We start from the raw sequence: 23,543 nt of genomic DNA on the forward strand, positions 1-23,543 counted from the left end.
TGGTTTGTATGTAGTTATTCACCAGCTATAGAGTGCACTACTTTGACTAGAGCCCTACCTGCTGCCCCTGATGGTATGTATGTAGTTATTCACGAGCTATAGAGTGCACTACTTTGACTAGAGCCCTACCTGCTGCCCCTGATGGTATGTATGTAGTTATTCACCAGCTATAGAGTGCACTACTTTGACTAGAGCCCTACCTGCTGCCCCTGATGGTTTGTATGTAGTTATTCACCAGCTATAGAGTGCACTACTTTGACTAGAGCCCTACCTGCTGCCCCTGATGGTATGTATGTAGTTATTCACCAGCTATAGAGTGCACTACTTTGACTAGAGCCCTACCTGCTGCCCCTGATGGTATGTATGTAGTTATTCACCAGCTATAGAGTGTACTACTTTGACTAGAGCCCTACCTGCTGCCCCTGATGGTTTGTATGTAGTTATTCACCAGCTATAGAGTGCACTACTTTGACTAGAGCCCTACCTGCTGCCCCTGATGGTTTGTATGTAGTTATTCACCAGCTATAGAGTGCACTACTTTGACTAGAGCCCTACCTGCTGCCCCTGATGGTTTGTATGTAGTTATTCACCAGCTATAGAGTGCACTACTTTGACTAGAGCCCTACCTGCTGCCCCTGATGGTTTGTATGTAGTTATTCACCAGCTATAGAGTGCACTACTTTGACTAGAGCCCTACCTGCTGCCCCTGATGGTTTGTATGTAGTTATTCACCAGCTATAGAGTGCACTACTTTAACTAGAGCCCTACCTGCTGCCCCTGATGGTTTGTATGTAGTTATTCACCAGCTATAGAGTGCACTACTTTGACTAGAGCCCTACCTGCTGCCCCTGATGGTATGTATGTAGTTATTCACCAGCTACAGAGTGAGTTGTTGTTTATGTTTCTAAGACTGCAGGGTGGGAGATGCAACAATGGTCTTGAGAACAGCAGGAAGTGTGTTGGTGGTCTTTCTCTGGTCTGTAGCAGGTATGTTATCATTCTTATATTTTAGTTGCTCTGTTTGTCAATCTACAGACATTTCTAAAAGGTTAAGAGTCATAATGATATTCTGGTGTGTTTTGTTAGTCGTCTCCACTTCACTTTAAATAGTTATCTTTCACACCCCACTGAGTGATGCTTATCTGTGGTTTCCATTCACACTCAAATCAGGAACTATGGCAAAAAAGTGTGGACAAATCCTACCTTCAGTATGAGCCAATATACCTTGTCTTCATTCTGAGACCATTGTGTTGTGTGACTGTGTTTCAGTTGTACTGGGTCAGTATGGCTGGAGTGTGACTTACACCACTCAGAGTATCTGTGCCTTGAAGGGGTCATCAGTGGAGATGTCCTGCTCTTACACATATCCCAGAGGTCATACAGTCACAACAACCTTCTGGTTCACTGAATGGGGGACTGGTGTGGAACCTAAAGATCTAGGTCAGGACCCAGAGTATGCAGGTCGTCTGGAGTATCATGGGGATAAGAAGAATGGTCACACACTGAGAATCACACACCTGAGAGAGAGAGACTCAGCTACGTACAAGTTCAGGTTTATAACAGATCAGACTGAAGGGAGATATTATGGTGATCCTGGAGTCACTCTGTCCGTAACAGGTACAGTTACATGCTTTATACTGCTAGTCTGTTCAATTAATATCTACTGTCCATTTAGGTCTAGAAATTGGATTTGTATATATGAAACAGATTTGAGAATTAAATGAGTTTGAGAATGTCTTGCATCATGTGATTAAACTAGAGAACAGGTGATGCAGGGTTTTAATGGTGTGATCTACTACAGCTCTGCAGGTGAAGTTGACTCCTTCAAGTTGGCAAAATTGGGTGACAATTACCTGTAGCACCACCTGTACTCTGACTGACAACCCCACCTACATCTGGTACAAGAATGGACAACATCTAGATGAGAGCACCTCCCCCCAGTACAAATACTCAGTCTACAGTAACTATGAAGACAGCTACTCCTGTGCTGTAAAAGGCCATGAGGATCTCCGCTCTCCTGCAGTGTGTGAGTATGAATTAAACTCAGTTTTCTAGTATAACTTTTCAAGTAGAACTTTCTGGCTGCTAAACATCCCTCACAGTTATCTAACCAAACTGCAAAACAATACCGGATGGCATAACTATTCTGGATTACTGTAGCTCATGATTCCACTATGTAAATCATGCCCTCTTGTCACTGTGTTTCAGGTGTTCAGGATCAGAGCTGCAACAGAGTGACTTACACCAAGAGGAGAATCTGTGTCTTGAAGGGGTCAACAGTGGACATATCCTGTACTTATGTTGGTCATTATTCCACCACATCAACATTCTGGTTTAGAAGTGATAAGTCGACCCCTGAAGACCTAACCACAGACCCAGGGTATGCAGGTCGTGTGAAGTACACTGGAACATACGGAGGTCCCTTCACCCTGAGAATCACAGATCTGAAAGAGGAGGACTCAGCTGAGTATCGCTTCACTTTTAAAACATACAACTTTAAATGGGGTCATAGTTTCCCAGGAACCAGTCTGACTGTGACAGGTAATACTGCACTTACATAACATGATGATATACATTATTATTATTATACATAATATTATGATATACTGGTAATACTACACTTACATAACATGATGATATACTGGTAATACTACACTTACAGAACATGATGATATACTGGTAATACTACACTTACAGAACATGATGATATACTGGTAATACTACACTTACAGAACATGATGATATACTGGTAATACTACACTTACAGAACATGATGATATACTGGTAATACTACACTTACAGAACATGATGATATACTGGTAATACTACACTTACAGAACATGATGATATACTGGTAATACTACACTTACAGAACATGATGATATACTGGTAATACTACACTTACAGAACATGATGATATACTGGTAATACTACACTTACAGAACATGATGATATACTGGTAATACTACACTTACAGAACATGATGATATACTGGTAATACTACACTTACAGAACATGATGATATACTGGTAATACTACACTTACAGAACATGATGATATACTGGTAATACTACACTTACAGAACATGATGATATACTGGTAATACTACACTTACAGAACATGATGATATACTGGTAATACTACACTTACAGAACATGATGATATACTGGTAATACTACACTTACAGAACATGATGATATACTGGTAATACTACACTTACAGAACATGATGATATACTGGTAATACTACACTTACAGAACATGATGATATACTGGTAATACTACACTTACAGAACATGATGATATACTGGTAATACTACACTTTACAGAACATGGTGATATACTGGTAATACTACACTTTACAGAACATGATGATATACTGGTAATACTACACTTACAGAACATTATGATATACTGGTAATACTACACTTACAGAACATGATGATATACTGGTAATACTACACTTACAGAACATTATGATATACTGGTAATACTACACTTACAGAACATGATGATATACTGGTAATACTACACTTACAGAACATGATGATATACTGGTAATACTACACTTACAGAACATTATGATATACTGGTAATACTACACTTACAGAACATTATGATATACTGGTAATACTACACTTACAGAACATGATGATATACTGGTAATACTACACTTACAGAACATGATGATATACTGGTAATACTACACTTACAGAACATGATGATATACTGTAACTACTTTATCTCTAGTAGTAGGAGGTGGAAATGATGGGTTGTTATTTTATGTTTTATTCTCTCTTCCTTCAGACCTGCAGGTCAAAGTGACTCCTGCTGCAGAGGGACAGAAGACACTGACCTGTAGCACCACCTGTACTCTGACTGACAACCCCACCTACATCTGGTACAAGAACGGACAACGTCTTGATGAGCCCCCTTCCCAACACCACTCCAGTAATATGCAGGTGGTCTGGGATTCTTCTGTGAATATTTACTACTGTGCTGTTGAAGGTCATGAGGGTCTCCACTCTCCTGTAGTTTGTGAGTATGAATGAAACTAGGATTCTACTTAGGAAGTATCAATCATTTAAGGTCAATGAGAAGGGTAATACTTCAATATTCATCATTACATAGAAATTACAGACAATGTCATAGATGTATGTACTCTGTCACAGGAAACACTGCATAGCACATTATACAGTGTTGAAGAGTCAGGAAATGAATCATTAATTCTAAACAATGTACTCTGTTTTTACTCCCCTTTAATTCAGGTTTTCAGGTGAAGTTGACTCCTAAACAGAACTCAGCGTATAAGACACTGACCTGTAGCACCTCCTGTACTCTGACTGACAACCCAACCTACATCTGGTACAAGAATGGACAACATCTAGATGAGAGCACCTCCCCCCAGTACAAAGACCCAGTCTCCAGTAACTATAAAGACAGTTACTCCTGTGCTGTAAAAGGCCATGAGGATCTCCACTCTCCTGCAGTGTGTGAGTGTTTATTTAATTAACAATACTGTATAACCTGTGTGTGTTGGTTTCACTGTGTGATTTGAGAAGTTATAGAATTTCTAGAAAGAACTGAGAATATAATCCAGTTGTCCTCTTGTTATGTCACTGTGTTTCAGGTGTTCAGGGTCAGAGATGCTACAGAGTAACTTACACCAAGAGGAGAATCTGTGTCTTGAAGGGGTCGACAGTGGACATATCCTGTACTTATGTTGGTTATTATACCGTCACATCACTCTGGTTTAGTCCTAAACAGAGATCTAGGTGGAGAGATAAGTCGACACCTGAGGACCTAAACACAGACCCAGGATATGCAGGTCGTGTGAAGTACACTGACAAAGAGACATGGAGAAACGAAGGTCCCTCCATCCTGAGAATCACAGATGTGAGAGAGGAGGACTCAGCTGAGTATCGCTTCACTTTTAAAACATACAACGTTGAATGGGGTCATAGTTTCCCAGGAACAACTCTGTCTGTCACAGGTAATACTACACTGTATGATACAACTGTACATCATAATGAATTACAGGAGAAAATAAATGAACCATCCTGTTAACACAGAGGTGTATGTGGTTTTATACATATTGTTTCAGGTCTGCAGGTGAAGGTGACTCCTGCTGCAGAGGGACAGAGAACACTGACCTGTAGCACCACCTGTACTCTGACTGACAACCCCACCTACATCTGGTACAAGAACGGACAGGTTGTAACTGAGAAGACGTCCCTCTATTCAGTCCTCCCTAATGCTGTAGACAGCTACTTCTGTGCTGTAAAAGGCCATGAGGATCTCCACTCTCCTGCAGTGTGTGAGTACAGTTCAATGGCACAGTATTCTACTCAGCAAGTATCATGTATTCAGGGAAAAGAGATGTCTTACTTTATCAATCATTTTAGACAAAATCATTGTTTTACTCATTGATAATATTACTTTGACAAAATGTTTGGTATTTTACATCAGATAAACCAAAGACCTCAGTGTCAGTCAGTCCCTCTGGTGAAATAGTGGAGGGCAGTTCAGTGACTCTGACCTGCATCAGTGATGCCAACCCACCTGTGCAGAGTTACACCTGGTGGTACAAGAAGAATGGAGGTGGCTATCAGAGTATGACAGGACCACAGCATGTCTTCAATCAAATCCAGTCATCTGACACTGGAGAGTACCACTGTGAGTCCCAGAATGAGATGGGGACAGACAGGTCTAGGACCATAAACATGGATGTGAAGTGTGAGTAAAGTACAGCTCAGTGTTTGAATGCTAAGTTAGCAAAACAATTATAATTAAATTAATTAGTCCTAAAGCATATCATCTCCAAATGAGTATTTGTTAACGTTTTGTGTGAGTTAGAGTTTTAGATAGTTTTATGATATTAACAGAGAATATATTTTTGACATGTCATTTGTAAATATACTACTGTCGTAAATATACTACTGTCCTACCCCTCTGACAAATTATCCTTTACCAGATGGCCCAAAGATTACCTCAGTGTCAGTCAGTCCCTCTGGTGAAATAGTGGAGGGCAGTTCAGTGACTCTGACCTGCAGCAGTGATGCCAACCCACATGTGGACAAATACACCTGGTACAAGAAGAATGGAGCTTCACTGACAGGATCTGAAAAGACATACAATTTCACGACCATCAGCTCTGAGGACAGAGGAGAATACTACTGTGAGGCTGAGAATAAATATGGACGTCTCAACTCTTCTTCTGTGTCTGTGGACGTTCAGTGTTAGTACACCTAACCTCATCTTTTAATCAGAGGATCACATTTAAATGCATATTTCAATAACAAGTAAAACACTATTTATAACAATGTTGTTACATATTGTCCACCAGATGGCCCAAAGAACACCTCTGTGTCAGTCAGTCCCTCTGGTGAAATAGTGGAGGGCAGTTCAGTGACTCTGACCTGCAGCAGTGATGCCAACCCACCTGTGAACAAATACACCTGGTACTTTCAAAATAAGACTTTTCTAAATGGATATGGACAGATGTACAACATAAGTAAGTTCAAGTCTAAGGACAATGGACATTACCACTGTGAGGCCTGGAATGGAAGAGGATCTAGGAACTCTACAGCTCTGATGATAATTTTACCAGGTGAAGATTCATCTTTAATATTTCAATACAAAATTATGTTACAAACTAATATTAATAATTATACTTTGGCTTATCATACTTTGTGTTATAATTATATATACGTTGAGATTAGATCAGATAACAAATGTTGTATTATTGTCCTGGACTATGTTTATTTTCAGTTTATAACATGCCAGTACTCATATCATCCATATTTTAATTTAGGGAAACAGACCTCAGTTCTGACTGCAGCTGTAGGAATCATAGTGGTTGTTCTGGTTCTCATCCTCTGTCTCTCTGGACTCATGTGGTTCAGGTGAGAGATTCTTTAAAAGATTATTTCACTCTAACTCTTTTTTATTAACTTACTTTGTTAATTTATTCATTCATTCTTTCAATAATAATTTCATTAATGTGCAAACCAGGAAGAAGGCCTCCAAATCCACCTCTGACACAAGAGACACATCAGAGAATGTACAGGTGAGTCTGTTATTATCAGATTATTTGTATTGCTTTGTGGGACATTTCTACTCATTGTGTTGTCTGTCCTCTCTCTCCATCAGGGAGACTCTAGTCCAGTGTATGAAAACATCTCAGGTATGACCATGACCTCTACTGCAGCACAGACAGCAGCCACCGTTGACCAGGATGACGTTCACTATGCCAGCGTCCACTTCTCTCGCTCCAAAATACAGGAAGTGCCTCTGTACTCCACCGTCCAGCTGCCTCAACCCCAGAAACAGGAAGAGGATGTCCAGTACGATGTTGTGAAATTCAACTGCCCCAGTGCTGCCAACCGGTGAGCATATTATGCCATTAAAATAACAGAGCCATTTCTAGAGCATTTTGAATACACTACAATAAAGCAGAAGTTGGCTTTTTTACAACCAAATTTCTATTTTATGTAAATACCATGTTATAGAAAGGTCCAGACACCTTTTATTGTGACTTCACTTGTTTTAGAGAAACTTTACCCAAACAGCAATTCACTTCCTCATCCTCGTTGTGCAGTAGAGGCTCTGAAAAAAGATGAACAAACACTCCAAAAACACCCAAATACGTCTTTTAGAACCAGAAAGCTCTCAGTATAGTGAAGCAGGTCTTCAGATGTAACAGTTGTACACATGAAAGTGTCATTCCAAACTTTATCCACAACGTTATATTCCGTTTTGTGACTCGTGCTGTTTCCCCGTCCAACTGTTCCATTCTCAGTGTATCATGCTGCTAGAACGGACGAGAAGCATCGTTCAAGTCTCAACAACATGGAACATAACGTTGTGGATTAAGTTCTGAATGACACAACTTCATGTGTACAACATGTAAAGACCTGCATCACTATAGACTACTTAGAGCTTTTTAGTTTCTAAAAGGATGTTTTGGGTGTTTTTGGACCCACTTACTGAACAACGAGGATGAGGAAATTAATAGATGGTTGGGGATAGTTTATCAAAAACAAAATCTGTCCCTTCTATAACATACCATTTACATATATATTTTATTAGATTTGGTTGTAAACAAGCTATATTCTTGATTACAGCTCATTCATATGCTGCTGCTTATTGGACGAGAAGACCATGATGTCATTAATAAGCAAAAGAGTTGACCCCGAGTGGCCACTAGTGATGTCATTTCCTTAAACTACAAACACAACAATGGAAATCTCAAGACAATTCCTATGTCTATAATGAGAGAGTGGTGGTTTTGAGGAACTGTTCTGTGTTCCAAATGGAACCCTATTCCCTATTTAGTGCACTACTTTTCACCAGAGCCATATAGACCTTGGTCAAAGTAATGCACTATAAAGAGTATATGACGTTTTTTTTGAGGGGATGCAGATTCTGTTTAATTTCTGTTTCTCTCTCTTCAGACCCACGGCAGCACAAGCAGCTGAGGACTCCTCTGAGATCTATAGTAGAGTCAACAAACCCAGAAGATCTGAACACAACAAACCCAGAACACCTGAACACAACAAACCCAGAACCCAGAAGACCTGAACACAACAAACCCAGAACCCAGAACACCTGAACACAACAAACCCAGAACACCTGAACACAACAAACCCAGAACACCTGAACACAACAAACCCAGAACACCTGAACACAACAAACCCAGAACACCTGAACATAACAAACCCAGAACACCTGAACACAACAAACCCAGAACCAATAGGACCTGAACACAACAAACCCAGAACCAAGAAGAGCTGAGCACAACAAACTCAGAACCAAGAGGACCTGAACACAACAAACCCAGAACTAAGCAGACCTGAACACAACAAGTTTGACAGAAACCCTGCATATCTGGACCTGTATAGTCCAACTAAGTGTTATAATAATATATCATGATATTCCACTTAGAAACACTTTGTGGATCCATCTTTCATTCCGGTGGCCCCATTGGGAATTGAACCCATACACCCTGCTCTACCAACTGAGACACAGGACTACTGTATTCGCACTTAGTTGGAGTGCTGATCTAGGGCCAGTTTTGCCTTTTAAACTATGATGAATAAGAGGGGGAACCTTGTAAATAATTTTAATGTTAAATATTTTTGGAACAGAATCTGAACACAATAACTTTGCTTTGTATTTCTGAAATAGCATCAATGTCCAGTTATATTTTATATGAAGGCTGAGAACATTATAAATATGTTTTAATTTCTTCTTGATGTTTGCTCACAGGAACAACACTTCTATTCTACAGTCCTGTACTATTCTATTACATTATACAGTCCTGTACTATTACATTCTACAGTCCTGTACTATTCTATTACATTAAACAGTACTGTACTATTATGTTACATTCTACATTACTGTACTATTCTATTACGGTACATTCTACAGTACTATTTTATTGCAGTATAATGTACTATTCTATTACGTTATACAGTCATTCGATTACAGTACTGTGCTATTACAGTATACAGTACTATTCTATTACAGTATACAGTACTGTAAGATGATACACATAATATATGTTTATTTGATATTTTCATATACATTTATTATTGGTTTTATGACAAAGTTATGGTAATATTTTGCCTCAATGTTCTGATGCAACGTTTCTTATCACTTTGTAGTGTCTGTGAATGTCATTAATGTGATGGCATGCTATTTTATTAAATCGATTACCTAACGTTTAATTGATCACGTGATTTAATTAAATCATGCAACAATTAACTCACTAATAACCTGGGGCACCACGGAAAATGTTATTTAAAGGAGTTCTGTCTTCCGAATTAACTCTTACAGGTCTAAAAATCTCTTACATTTCAGTCATCAATTATTCTTTACCTCATTCAGTCTCATCTGAACGTCGTAAAATTATTGGTTATCCGCACGAACTCTGGTTTCCATAATGAATCAGCAATATACAAATTGGCTTATTTATTTACTAAATAAATAATCACACAGAATTACATAAACAGTAGATATTGGTTACTAACAATGATAGAAAAGTCACTAGTGGACTAAGCCGATATGACGGCTTGGTAGTCAAAGGAAAGGGGCGGGAAAGACTAAAAGGATTCACTACACACAGTCTATAATTATATTAATTGAAATGCTAATCCTTTGCACATGACCGGCCGCTCATTCAAGAATAATTGCAATATATATATATTTACGCCCCTATGTCATTGTCATCTTCTCTGTTTGAATCCTCGATCTTCCTGTAGGGTTCCTCGCAGTCTCATTTTGTCCAACTAGTAGTTAAAGAATAAATTACATTATTGTATAGTGAGTATGTGATGTTATATAGAATGAGTGCTATGGTCTCCAATATGTTGCGGCTCTTGAGTCCCTAACAGTTGTCTGACCTTCCCAGGTAGGAGTGTCTTTTTGGGGGGGCAGAGATGGGCTAGAGGTGGATGAGAGACTGGAGACCCATGGAGGTGTACCTATTGCCCACCTAACTGTTGTCTGATTTTTTAAAACACTTTGTGGAAAACACTGGAGGTAGAATTATCTAACCCTGGGGCCTGGATCCATTTAGAAACCGTGCTAAAGCATTTAAAAGGTCATTTCCAATTGAGCCGACATCTGCTGTGTTTACCTTGAATGTGATCTCCACTAACGCAGGAACTCTGCCTTTAAATAAAAGCATTGTCTACAAGCACATTAGGATTCAATCAAGGCCCACAGTGGATTCAGAAAGTATTCAGACACCTTGGCTTTTTCCACATTTTGTTAATTCTTGCCACTATAGGGGGTGCTGTTTTCGCATTAGCATAATTTCCTCTACAGATTAAACTGCCTCTTATTCAATTATTGCTCTTACATATGCATATAATTAATACCATTGGATAGAAAACAATCTATAGTTTCTAAAACCGTTTCAATTTTGTCTCTGAGTTAAACAGAAGTCATTTGACAGCACTTTCCCTGACCAAGAAGAAGAATGCAAGATGTGTATGCTCGCTTCAACGCTCTGCCTATATATGGTCACGCCACCTATGACCCGAAACACACTTCATTCGTCTTCCTCTGGGTGTCAAGACGACGTCAGAGGAGAAATTTTTTGTTTACCTTGTACTGACGTGAAATAAGACCTATTTCTTTGGCGTGACCGACAACTTCCGGTTCTCTGACTCGCGCTATTTGGAGGTGCGATTGTCTACTGTTTTGCTGCCGTTACGGATGAAAACTATCTCCGTCTCGAAGTTTGTTTGATACATGTGACCATATCATCTTAATGTATGTTTTTTCAATATAGTTTAATCAGATTATTTGAATTTTTTCGGGAGTTTTGCCGTGTTCCGTTCTGTGACTTTTTTTTACTTTGGCCAGTCGACCAGTACATATGCTAAATGAAGAGGGAAAGTTGCCATTATGAATGGATTGAACGACTCATCAGGACTAAGGACACATTGATCAACATTCTGATGAAAGATCAGCAATAGTAAGACCCAATTTACGATGTTATTTCATATATCTGTCGTGCATGTGAACTGGTCGCGGGCGCCCAGCTGGTTCTGGCTGGCGTGGCTATGCTAATTTAGCGCTACATTTTGTTTTCGCTATAAAACATTTAATAAATCTGAAATATTGTTTGGATTCACCAGATGTTGGGCTTTCAATATCTGTACGCTGTGTATTTTTCTGAAATGTTTTAAGATAAGTAATTAGTTATATGACGTTGGTCTCTGTAATTGTTCTGGCTGCGTCAGCACTATTTCAGATTGCAGCTGCAATGTAGAACTGTGATTTATACCTGAAAAATGCACATTTTTCAAAAAAAAACTATGCTATACCATAAATATGTTATCAGACTGTCATCTTATGAAGTTGTTTCTTGGTTGTTGGCTATATATATTTTTATTTAGTCGAATTAGTGATAGCTACTGACGCAGGAAAAAACTGTTGGAGTAAAAAAATTGTGTCTTATGCTAACGTGGTTAGCTAATAGATTTACATATTGTGTCTTCCCTGTAAAACATTTTAAAAATCTGAAATGGTGGCTTTATTCACAAGATCTGTATCTTTCATCTGGTGTCTTGGACTTGTGATTTAATGATATTTAGATGCTACAATTTACTTGTGACGCTATGCTAGCTATGCTACTCAGTGGGGGGGGGAGTGGGGGGTGATCCCGGATCCGGGTTGGTGACTCGTTAACTTACAGCCTTATTCTAAAATGGATGAAATTGCAAAATACTGAAATATCACGTTCACATAAGTATTCAGACCTGTGGTTAGTTCTGTTACCTGGAATAAGTTGTCGACATGCTCCATGGGTAAATTGTTCTGCATACAGGGGTACGTTTTTTATATTAAACCAAGTAAGTTGACTGAACACATTCTCATTTACAGCAGCGACCTGAGGAATAGTTACAGGGAGAGGAGGGGGATGAATCAGCCAATTGGAAACTGGGGATGATTAGGTGAATGTGATGGTATGAGGGCGAGGTTGGGAATTTAGCCAGGACACCAGGGTTAACACCCCTACTCTTATGATAAGTGGCATGGGATCTTTAGTGACCAGAGAGTCAGGATACCCGTTTAGCATCCCATCTGAAAGACGGCACCCTACACAGGGCAATGTCCCCAATCACTGCCTGGGACATTGGGATTTTTTTTAGACCAGAGGAAAGAGTGCCTCCTACTGGCCCTCCAACACCACTTCCAGCAGCATCTGGTCTCCCATCCAGGGACCAACCCTGCTTAGAATCAAGCCAGCAGTGGGATGCAGGGTGGTATGCTGCTGACGAACACATTCCCATCAAACTGTATCATAGATGGAGTACATGATGTCAGTCATCCCCTGGAACGAACCCCCCGCCCCCCAAGGCAAAAGTATTGCACTATATAGGGATTAGGTTGCCATTTGAGACAGAAACAGTGTAACAGAATATGACATTGACATGTTGTACCAATTAAGACATCAGTTTGTAGCAGTGTTGTTAGAGAGAGGCGCCAGGCAGGTGTTAACCTGCTGAACTGAAAAGAGTAGAATAGATAGAGAACCACTACCAGACAGGTATTAACCTGCTGAACTGAAAAGAGTAGGATAGATAGAGAACCACTACCAGACAGGTATTAACCTGCTGAACTGAAAAGAGTAGGATAGATAGAGAACCACTACCAGACAGGTATTAACCTGTTGAACTGAAAAGAGTAGGATAGATAGAGAACCAGTACCAGACAGGTATTAACCTGCTGAACTGAAAAGAGTAGGATAGATAGAGAACCACTACCAGACAGGTATTAACCTGTCTGGCTCCGGGGTTCAGCTAGCGGAACTCCTCCCACATTCCACTGAAAAGGCAGAGCGCGAAATTCAAAAAATATTTTTGAGAAATATTTAACTTTCACACATTAACAAGTCCAATACAGCAAATGAAAGATACACATCTTGTGAATCCAGCCAACATGTCCGATTTTTAAAATGTTGTACAGCGAGAACACCACGTATATTTATGTTAGCTCACCACCAAATACAAAAAAGGACAGACATTTTTCACAGCACAGGTAGCATGCACAAAACCAACATAAATAACCAAGATCCAACCAAACTAACCAAGAAACAACTTCATCAGATGACAGTCTCATAACATGTTACACAATAAATCTATGTTTTGTTCGAAAAATGTGCATATTTGAGGTATAAATCGGTTTTACATTGCAACTACCATCACAGCTACCATCAAAAATAGCACTGAAGCAGCCAGAGTAATTATAGAGACCAACGTGAAATACCTAAATACTTGTCATAAAACATTTCTGAAAAATCGATGGTGTACAGCAAATTAAAGACAAACATCTTGTGAATCCAGCCAATGTTTCCGATTTGTTAAGTGTTTTACAGCGAAAACACAATATAGCATTATATTAGCTTACTACAATAGCCTACCAGACTACCGCATTCATTCATCAAGGCACGTTAGCGATAGCAATAGGCACGTTAGCGATAGCGAATAAACCAGCAAAAGATATTAATTTTCACTAACCTTGATAAGCTTCATCAGATGACAGTCCTATAACATCAGGTTATACATACACTTATGTTTTGTTCGGAAATGTGCATATTTAGAGCTGAAATCAGTGGTTATACATTGTGCTAACGTAGCATCTTTTTCCCAGAATGTGCAGATATTTTTATGACACTCAACTATTCTGACCAAATAACTATTCATAAACGTTACTAGAAAATACATGTTGTATAGGAAATGATAGATACACTAGTTCTTAATGCAATCGCCGTGTTAGAATTCTAAAAATATCTTCATTACGACATCCAGCTTAGTTATAGCGAGAGAGTGCCCAAAATCTGGGCGCAAACTACTAGTTCACATGTTCGACAGATCTATGAAATAGCATCATAAAATGAGTCCTCCTTTTGATGATCTTCCATCAGAATGTTGTACAAGGGGTCCTTTGTCCAGAACAATCGTTGTTTGGTTTTAGAATGTCCTCTTCTCCAGTCAATTAGCACGGAAAGCTAGCAAAGTAGCGCAAAGCTCTCCTTCCTGAACAAAGGCACACAACGCAACACGCCTAACGTCCCGAATAAATTTCAATAATCTAATAAAACTATATTGAAAAAACATACTTTACAATGATATTGTCACATTTATCAAATAAAATCAAAGCCGGAGATGTTAGTCGTCTATAACGACAGCTTTACAGAAGGCAATACCAGGTCCCTTCTCGCGCGTTCCAGGAAACAGGAAATGGGTGTCACGTCATGCCAAGAGCATTTATTCCACCTCAGATCATGTTATACACTCCATTTCTTCTTTCACTGCCTGTTGACATCTAGTGGAAGGCGTATGAAGTGCATGTATACTAATATATATCAAGCACATTTATAGGCAGGCCCTGACACAGAGCCTCATTTTCAGAATTTTCACTTGCTGTATGGAAGTTTGCTGCCAAATGAGTTCTGTTTTACTCACAGATATAATTCAAACAGTTTTAGAAACTTCAGAGTGTTTTCTATCCAATAGTAATAATAATATGCATATTGTATGATCTAGAACAGAGTATGAGGCCGTTTAATTTGGGCACGATTTTTTCCAAAGTGAAAACAGCGCCCCACTATTAAGAAGATTTAATGTGTTTATTTTGTATGTAGTTTTTGTGTTTGTTTGTGTGAGTGGGTAAGTGGGTGAGTGACAGAAAGACAGAGACAGAGGAGAGAGATGAACACAGAAAGTAGAAGTGAGAGAGAATGCTATAGAGCAGTGTGTAAAGTGCTCATACTGTGTTTCCTGTGTCGCTGTCTCTGTCAGAGTGTGAGGGACTCGCCCAGTGACACGTTCACAGCTCTTCAGAGAGACTCTCAGCCCTCTGTGTATCAGACCATTCAGGGGAGAAAACCACCACAGAACCTGAACTGATAGAACCACCACAGAACCTGGAGAGAAGAGAACCACAACAGAACCTGGACTGATAGAACCACCACAGAACCTGGACTGAAGAGAACCACCACAGAACCTAGACTGAAGACAACCACCACAGAATGTGGACTGATAGAACCATCACAGAACCTGGACTGATAGAACCACCACAGAACCTGGACTGATAGAACCACCACAGAACCTTGACTGATAGAACCACCACAGAACCTGGAGGGAAGAGAACCACCACAGAACCTGGAGGGAAGAGAACCACCACAGAACCTGGACTCGCACATAATTTCTAAATCAATCAAAAGTTTAAAAAAATGTGTTGTGAAGCTCAACAAAGTCTCTTACAGATGATTTGAACATGATGTGAGAATGTTAACATGTGAAATCTTAATATTAGTCCCGTGACTTGAATGGGATTTTTGTAAATGTGAGTGTTCGACATTGCAGCCGACTTTATAGGCGAGTCGAGATCTACAAATCACCTTGCATGATGAATAACTACTCAATATTATTTATAGATCATTCAGTCAGTCACAATTTACCCATGATACATCACAGTTTTGATGCTCTCGAACACTGTCTGTGTGACTGCGGAAGGAAGCCCTCTGCATAAGCTTCTTGGTCCCTGACATAGAGTTGAATAGAAGGTACATCTTGACATCTTTGTCATGATGTCTTCTGTGACAGAATGAGCAGCGCCATTGAGGGCGATTTCAATTTTAAAGTAGTTAATGTCTTCTTCTTCAACTTCCATAAGTTTAATAGCAGTTGGTTTACCAACTGAAATGGTGTATTCAATGGCTTTAGTCATGCCAAAAAAGGCTTTGAAGCAAGAACGCCCTCTATTCAACTCTATTGTCCCTGACTGCTTCAAAGTTGTCAACCACAGACTTCAAACCTCACACTAAGTGTCTATTTACATAGACTTCCAGTAAGTTAACTTACAACACATGTCCCCTTCACTCTGTAAGTATGCTTGACGATATCTTAAAATATGTTTATTTTATAATTTGTTTGTATCCATGAACTTATGTATCCTGTTATGTGCATGGTGATGCTATTGTAATGTATGTTGTTTTGTTTTTCTGTTATTTACAGTATACTCTGTAGATGTATTTCTGCGTAGTAATCTGATACAGTATTGTACATGAGGTTTCACATATAATACTTTTGCATGGTATTTTAAGGACTCTGAAAGCAATAGATTGTTGTGGAGACTTGTTTGAAAATGGCCTAAAGAAAGAGTGTGAGTAATAGTGGATGGGTTGATGCTTCATAAGAGCTTTAGGAGTAGCATTAACATGAGACACAGTGATGGCGGGTTGTGTTTAGGAGTAGTATTAACATGAGACACAGTGATGGAGGGTTGTGTTTAGGAGTAGTATTAACATGAGACAGTGATGGAGGGTTGTGTTTAGGAGTAGTATTAACATGAGACACAGTGATGGCGGGTTGTGTTTAGGAGTAGTATTAACATGAGACACAGTGATGGTGGGTTGTGTTTAGGAGTAGTATTAACATGAGACACAGTGATGGTGGGTTGTGTTTAGGAGTAGTATTAACATGAGACACAGTGATAGTGGGTTGTGTTTAGGAGTAGTATTAACATGAGACACAGTGATGGTGGGTTATGTTTAGGAGTAGTATTAACATGAGACACAGTGATGGTGGGTTGTGTTTAGGAGTAGTATGAACATGAGACACAGTGATGGTGGGTTGTGTTTAGGAGTAGTATTAACATGAGACACAGTGATGGTGGGTTGTGTTTAGGAGTAGTATTAACATGAGACACAGTGATGGTGGGTTGTGTTTAGGAGTAGTATTAACATGAGACACAGTGATGGTGGGTTGTGTTTAGGAGTAGCATTAACATGAGACACAGTGATGGTGGGTTGTGTTTAGGAGTAGTATTAACATGAGACACAGTGATGGTGGGTTGTGTTTAGGAGTAGTATTAACATGAGACACAGTGATGGTGGGTTGTGTTTAGGAGTAGTATTAACATGACAGAGTGATGGTGGGTTGTGTTTAGGAGTAGTATTAACATGACAGAGTGATGGTGGGTTGTGTTTAGGAGTAGTATTAACATGAGACACAGTGATGGTGGGTTGTGTTTAGGAGTAGCATTAACATGAGACACAGTGATGGTGGGTTGTGTTTAGGAGTAGTACTAACATGAGACACAGTGATGGTGGGTTGTGTTTAGGAGTAGTATTAACATGAGACACAGTGATGGTGGGTTGTGTTTAGGAGTAGTATTAACATGAGACACAGTGATGGTGGGTTGTGTTTAGGAGTAGTATTAACATGAGACACAGTGATGGTGGGTTGTGTTTAGGAGTAGTATTAACATGACAGAGTGATGGTGGGTTGTGTTTAGGAGTAGTATTAACATGACAGAGTGATGGTGGGTTGTGTTTAGGAGTAGTATTAACATGACAGAGTGATGGTGGGTTGTGTTTAGGAGTAGTACTAACATGAGACACAGTGATGGTGGGTTGTGTTTAGGAGTAGTATTAACATGAGACACAGTGATGGTGGGTTGTGTTTAGTAGTAGTATTAACATGAGACACAGTGATGGTGGGTTGTGTTTAGGAGTAGTATTAACATGAGACACAGTGATGGTGGGTTGTGTTTAGGAGTAGTATTAACATGAGACACAGTGATGGTGGGTTGTGTTTAGGAGTAGTATTAATATGACACACAGTGACGGTGGATTGAAATGCTGACTAAACGGGTCCTTTCCAACAATGCAGAGTTAAAGTAAAAAATAGGGTGCATTCGGAAAGTATTCAGACCCCTAGGCTTTTTCCACATTTTGTTACGTTACAGCCTTATTCTAAAATGGATTCAATTGTTTTTTTCCCCCTCATCAATCTACACACAATACCCCATAATGATAAAAGCAAAACATTTTTTTAGACATTTTTGCAAATTTATAAAAAATGTTAAAACCTGATGAGGACAGGGGGTGCTGTTGTCACTTTTTCTGGAAAACGTGTCCAATTTAAACGGCTTCCTACTCAATTCTTGCTCGTACAATATGCATATTATTATTATTATTGGATAGAAAACACTCTCTAGTTTCTATAACCGTTGGAATTATGTCTCTGAGTGAAACAGAACTCATTCTACAGCACTTTCCCTAACATGGAGTGAGATTTCAGAAATCTTGGCCCCTGTTCCCAGGTCAGTTGTAAGGTCACTGTAAATGCTATGAGGATACAAACACTGCCTACGTCTTCCTCTAGATGTCAGTAAGGGATGACGCTTTGAATGGAGTCGATTGCGCAATCAGGGCCTGTATAAAACACCAATGACCGGAAGTAGCTTTCTTTTCGTCTCTGCGCCTGACGCACGATGGACGTCGGACTTGCCTCCTTCCAAGCTGTTGTTTAGCCAGTAATATTTCTCCGGTCATGTTTTTACTCGTTATAGGTGTTAAAAACATCATAAGGTAGTTCATTTGAACCGTTTTATAGCAATTTATATCCGTTTAGGGCGATTTTATGGCATTTCTATGTGATGCACTTTGAGGAGCTGGGCACTTTTCGAGTGCATGGTGAACGTTAGTGGCCATTTCGACGGGACAAGAGGACATCTTTCGACCAAAAGACGATTAGACCGGAGAAAGGATTCATTGCCCAAGATTCTGATGGAAGAACAGCTCATAGTAAGAACTATTTATGATGATAAATCGTGTTTCTGTCGAAAAATGTTAAACGCTTATGCCGCCATTTTCTTTGGTGTAACTTCGCTTTGGCGCAACCTGTATTGAAAAGTAAGGATAATTTAAAAAATGTAATTCAGCGATTGCATTAAGAACTAAATTGTCTATCAATCGCTGTCCACCCTGTATTTTTTAGTCAAGTTTATGAGTATTTATGTATAAGACTAGATCACTGTCTAATATGGCGCCCGACATTTTCTGACCAGCTTGGCTACTTTTCTCATTGTATAACCACGATTTTGGTGGCTAAATATCCACATTTTCGAACAAACTCTATATGTATGTTGTAGTATGATGTTACAGGAGTGTCATCTGAAGAATTCTGAGAAGGTTAGTGAAAAAATTAATACATTTTGGTGGTGATAATGCTATCGCTCTTTTTGCTGTGAATCAATGCAAAGAAAAAATGGTGTCTTTTGCTAAGGTGGTTAGCTAATAGATTTACATATTGTGTCTTCCCTGTAAAACATTTAACTTTTACCGCCTCAGAAACCCGGATCCGGGATCACCCCCCACCCCCCCCACACTGATTAGCATCGCTAGCATAGCGTCACATTTAAATAGTAGCATCTAAATATCATTAAATCACAAGTCCAAGACACCAAATGAAAGATACAGATCTTGTGAATAAAGTCACCATTTCAGATTTTTAAAATGTTTTACAGGGAAGACAAAATATGTAAATCTATTAGCTAACCATGTTAGCAAAAGACACCATTTTTCTTTGTCCACCATTTTTTCTCAACACCAGTAGCTATCACCAATTCGGCTAAACTAAGATATTGATAGCCACTAACCAAGAAAAAACCTCATCAGATGACAGTCTGATAACATATTTATGGTATAGGATAGGTTTTGTTAGAAAAATGTGCATATTTCAGGTATAAATCATAGTTTGCCATTGCAGCCACCATCACAAATCTCACCAAAGCGACTAGAATTACTACAGAGAGCAACTTGTATTACCAATTTACTCATCATAAAACATTTCTTAAAAATACACAGCACATAGCAATGGAAAGACACAGATCTTGTGAATTCAGACAACATTTCAGATTTCAGATTTACGGCGAAAACACAATAAATCGTTATATTAGCATACCACATATGCAAACGTTACCCGAGCATTGATTCAAGCCAAAGAGAGCGATATCGTTATCATCGCCAAAATATATTAATTTTTTCACTAACCTTCTCAGAATTCTTCAGATGACACTCCTGTAACATCATATTACACAATCCATATAGAGTTTGATCGAAAATGTGCATATTTAGCGGCACAAATCGTGCTTACACAATGGAAATAGTGTTCAACTACTCAAGCAATCTGCCCGGCGCCATTTTGAAAATACAAATATTTTTATCAAAAACTATTCATAAACTTGACAAAAAAAATACAGGTTGGACATGAAATGAAAGATGCATTAGTTATTAATGCAACCGCTGAGTTAGATTTTTAAAATTAACGTTACTAGACATACAGTGTGCGTTACAGCCAGACTAGTGCTGCAATAATCGCGTCACTAATCGCCATTATGGAGTTTACATTTTTCCACATAAAAACGGAATAACATCATAAATAGCTCTTACTTTTCGACGAGCTTCCATCAGAATCTTGGCATGGTGGTCCTTTGTCCAAAAGAATCGTTCCTTGGTTGTAAAACGTTGCATTCAACTTCTGATATAGCAGCTAACAATAGCTAACAATAGCTATTTTGCCCCAACGTGTCCAAATCCTCAAGGCGCAATACTGAGGAAATTCCGAAAAATAGCAATATACTCGCATAATCTGATATAACTCGGTTTAAAATAGCTTCTTTATGATGCTTCTAACACCTATATCTAATTAAATTACAGACGGATACATCTAACGTTGATAATTGAGCGTTTGAAAATGGCATCCTGAGGTCCCTCTCTGCGCAATGGTCAGCGTCGAAAGGAAGGCTACCCTCACTCCTTGGCCTTTTATAACCTCTGAGAGCTACGTAGCAAGCCCATTCCACTTCTCATTGGTTACTGACATCCAGGGGAAGGCGGGTGCAGTTCATGTCGTTCCATAGGATACACACAGACTTTTAAAACTGATCTGAGACCAGAGCTTCGCTCTCAGACCATCGCAGTACCTGTCATGGATTTCGCTGTAGAAAGAGTTCTGGGTCACCCACAGACATAATTCCAACGGTTTATGAAACTAGAGAGTGTTTTCTATCCAATAGAATTAATAATATGCATATTGTACGAGCAAGAATTGAGCACGAGGCAGTTTAATTTGGCGACACCCAAAAAAAAAAAATGCTAACTGCTCCCCCTATTGACAAAAGGTTAAAAAATCGGACATGTTGGCTGGATTCACACGATCTGTATCTTTCATTAGCTGTATTGGACTTGTTAATGTGTGAAAGTTAAATATTTGTAAAAAATATTTTTTTTGAATTTCGCGCTCTGCCTTTTCAGTGGAATGTGGGAGGAGTTCCGCTAGCGGAACCCCAGTCCCAGACAGGTTTAAACTGAAATATCACATTTACATACTTAAGACCTTTTACTCAGTACTTGGTTGAAGCACCTTGTCAGCGATAACAGCCTTGAGTCTTCTTGGGTATGATGCAACAAGCTTGGCAAACTTGTATTTGGGGAGTTTCTCTAATTCTTCTCTGCAGATCCTATCAAGCTCTGTCAGGTTGGATGGGGTGCGTCGCTGCACAGCTATTTTCAGGTCTCTCCAGAGATGTTCCATCAGGTTTGTCCTGCCTCTGGATGGGCCACTAAAGGACATTCAGAGACTTGTCCCGAAGCCACTCCTGCGTTGTCTTGACTATGTGCCTAGTGTCGTTGTCTTGTTGGAAGGTCCTGAGTGCTCTGGAGCAGGTTTTTTTTTATCACGGATCTCTCTGTACTTTGCTCCGTTTATCTTTCCCTCGATCCTGACTAGTATACCAGTCCCTGCAGCTGAAAAACATCCCCACAGCATTATGCTTCATCGTAGGGATGTGCCAGGTTACCTCCAGACGTGACACTTGGCTATTCAGGCCAAAGAGTTCCATCTTGGTTTCATCAGACCAGAGAATCTCATTTAGGTGCCTTTAGTCAAAGTTCAAGCTTGCTGTTATGTGCCTTTTACTGAGGAGTGGCTTCTATCTGGCCACTCTACCATAAAGGCCTGATTGGTGGAGTGCTGCAGAGATGGTTGTCCATCTGGAAGGTTCTCCCATCTCCACAGAGGAACACTGGAGCTCTGTAGGAGTGACCATCGGGTTCTTGGTCACCTACCTGACCAAGGCCCTTCTCCCCCGATTGCTCCGTTCTTCCATTTAAGAATGATGGAGGCCACTGTGTTCTTGGGGACCTTCAATAGTGCAGACATTTTTTGGTACCCTTCCCGAGTTCTTTGCTTAAACCCAATCCTGTCTCGGAGCTCTACGGACAATTTCTTCGACGTCATGGCTTGGTTTTCTGACATGCACTGTCAACTGTGGGACCTTATATAGACAAGTGTGTGCCTTTCCAAATCATGTCCAATCAATTGAATTTACCACAGGTGGACTCCAATCACATTTGAAGGATGATGAATGGAAAAAGGATGCACCTGAGCTCAATTTCGAATCTCATAACAAGGTTATGAATACTTATGTAAATTCAAAAAACTGTTTTTGCTTTGTCTTTATGGGGTATCGTGTGTAGAATGATGAGGGAAATTGTTTATTTATTCCATTTTAGAATAAGGCTGTAACGTAACAAAATGTCAAAAAAACTAAAGGGGTCTGAATACTTACACTGTATAAATGTTTTGGGGGAAATAGTGACACAAGGAATAAATACAGAGTGAATAACGAATATCAATAACGAGTAAAAATAACATGTCTGTTTAACAGTACCGAGTCGATGTGAAGGGGTATGAGGTAATTGAGGTCTTTATGTACATACATATAAGGGAAAGGGGGATACCTAGTCAGTTGCACAACTGAATGCATTCAACTGAAATGTGACTTCTACATTTAACCCCTCTGAATCAGAAAGGTGCGTGGGGCTGTCTTAATGTACGTAATCGATGCCCGAGGGCAGTTGTTGTTGTGGGTTAACTCCTTTGCTCAGGGCAGAACTGCAGAATTTACTACTTTTGCCAGTTCAGGAAGTCAAAACAGCAACCTTTACTGGCCCAGCGCTCTTAACCGCTAGGCTACCTGCTGCCCAATAGGTAGGGGTAAAGTTACTAGGCATCAGGATAGATAATAGACTAAGTGAGCATAGATGTAATTTACTGTAGCTCGTCTGGTGGACTTGTGTCACTGGGCAGCTCGCGGCTGGATTTCCCTTTGTAATCCATGATATTTAGCAAGCCCTGCCACATCCTTCTCGCTTCAGAGCCAGCATAGTAG

This window comes from Salvelinus namaycush, chromosome 2 (assembly GCF_016432855.1).
Source record: "Salvelinus namaycush isolate Seneca chromosome 2, SaNama_1.0, whole genome shotgun sequence".
Lineage (NCBI taxonomy): Eukaryota > Metazoa > Chordata > Actinopteri > Salmoniformes > Salmonidae > Salvelinus > Salvelinus namaycush.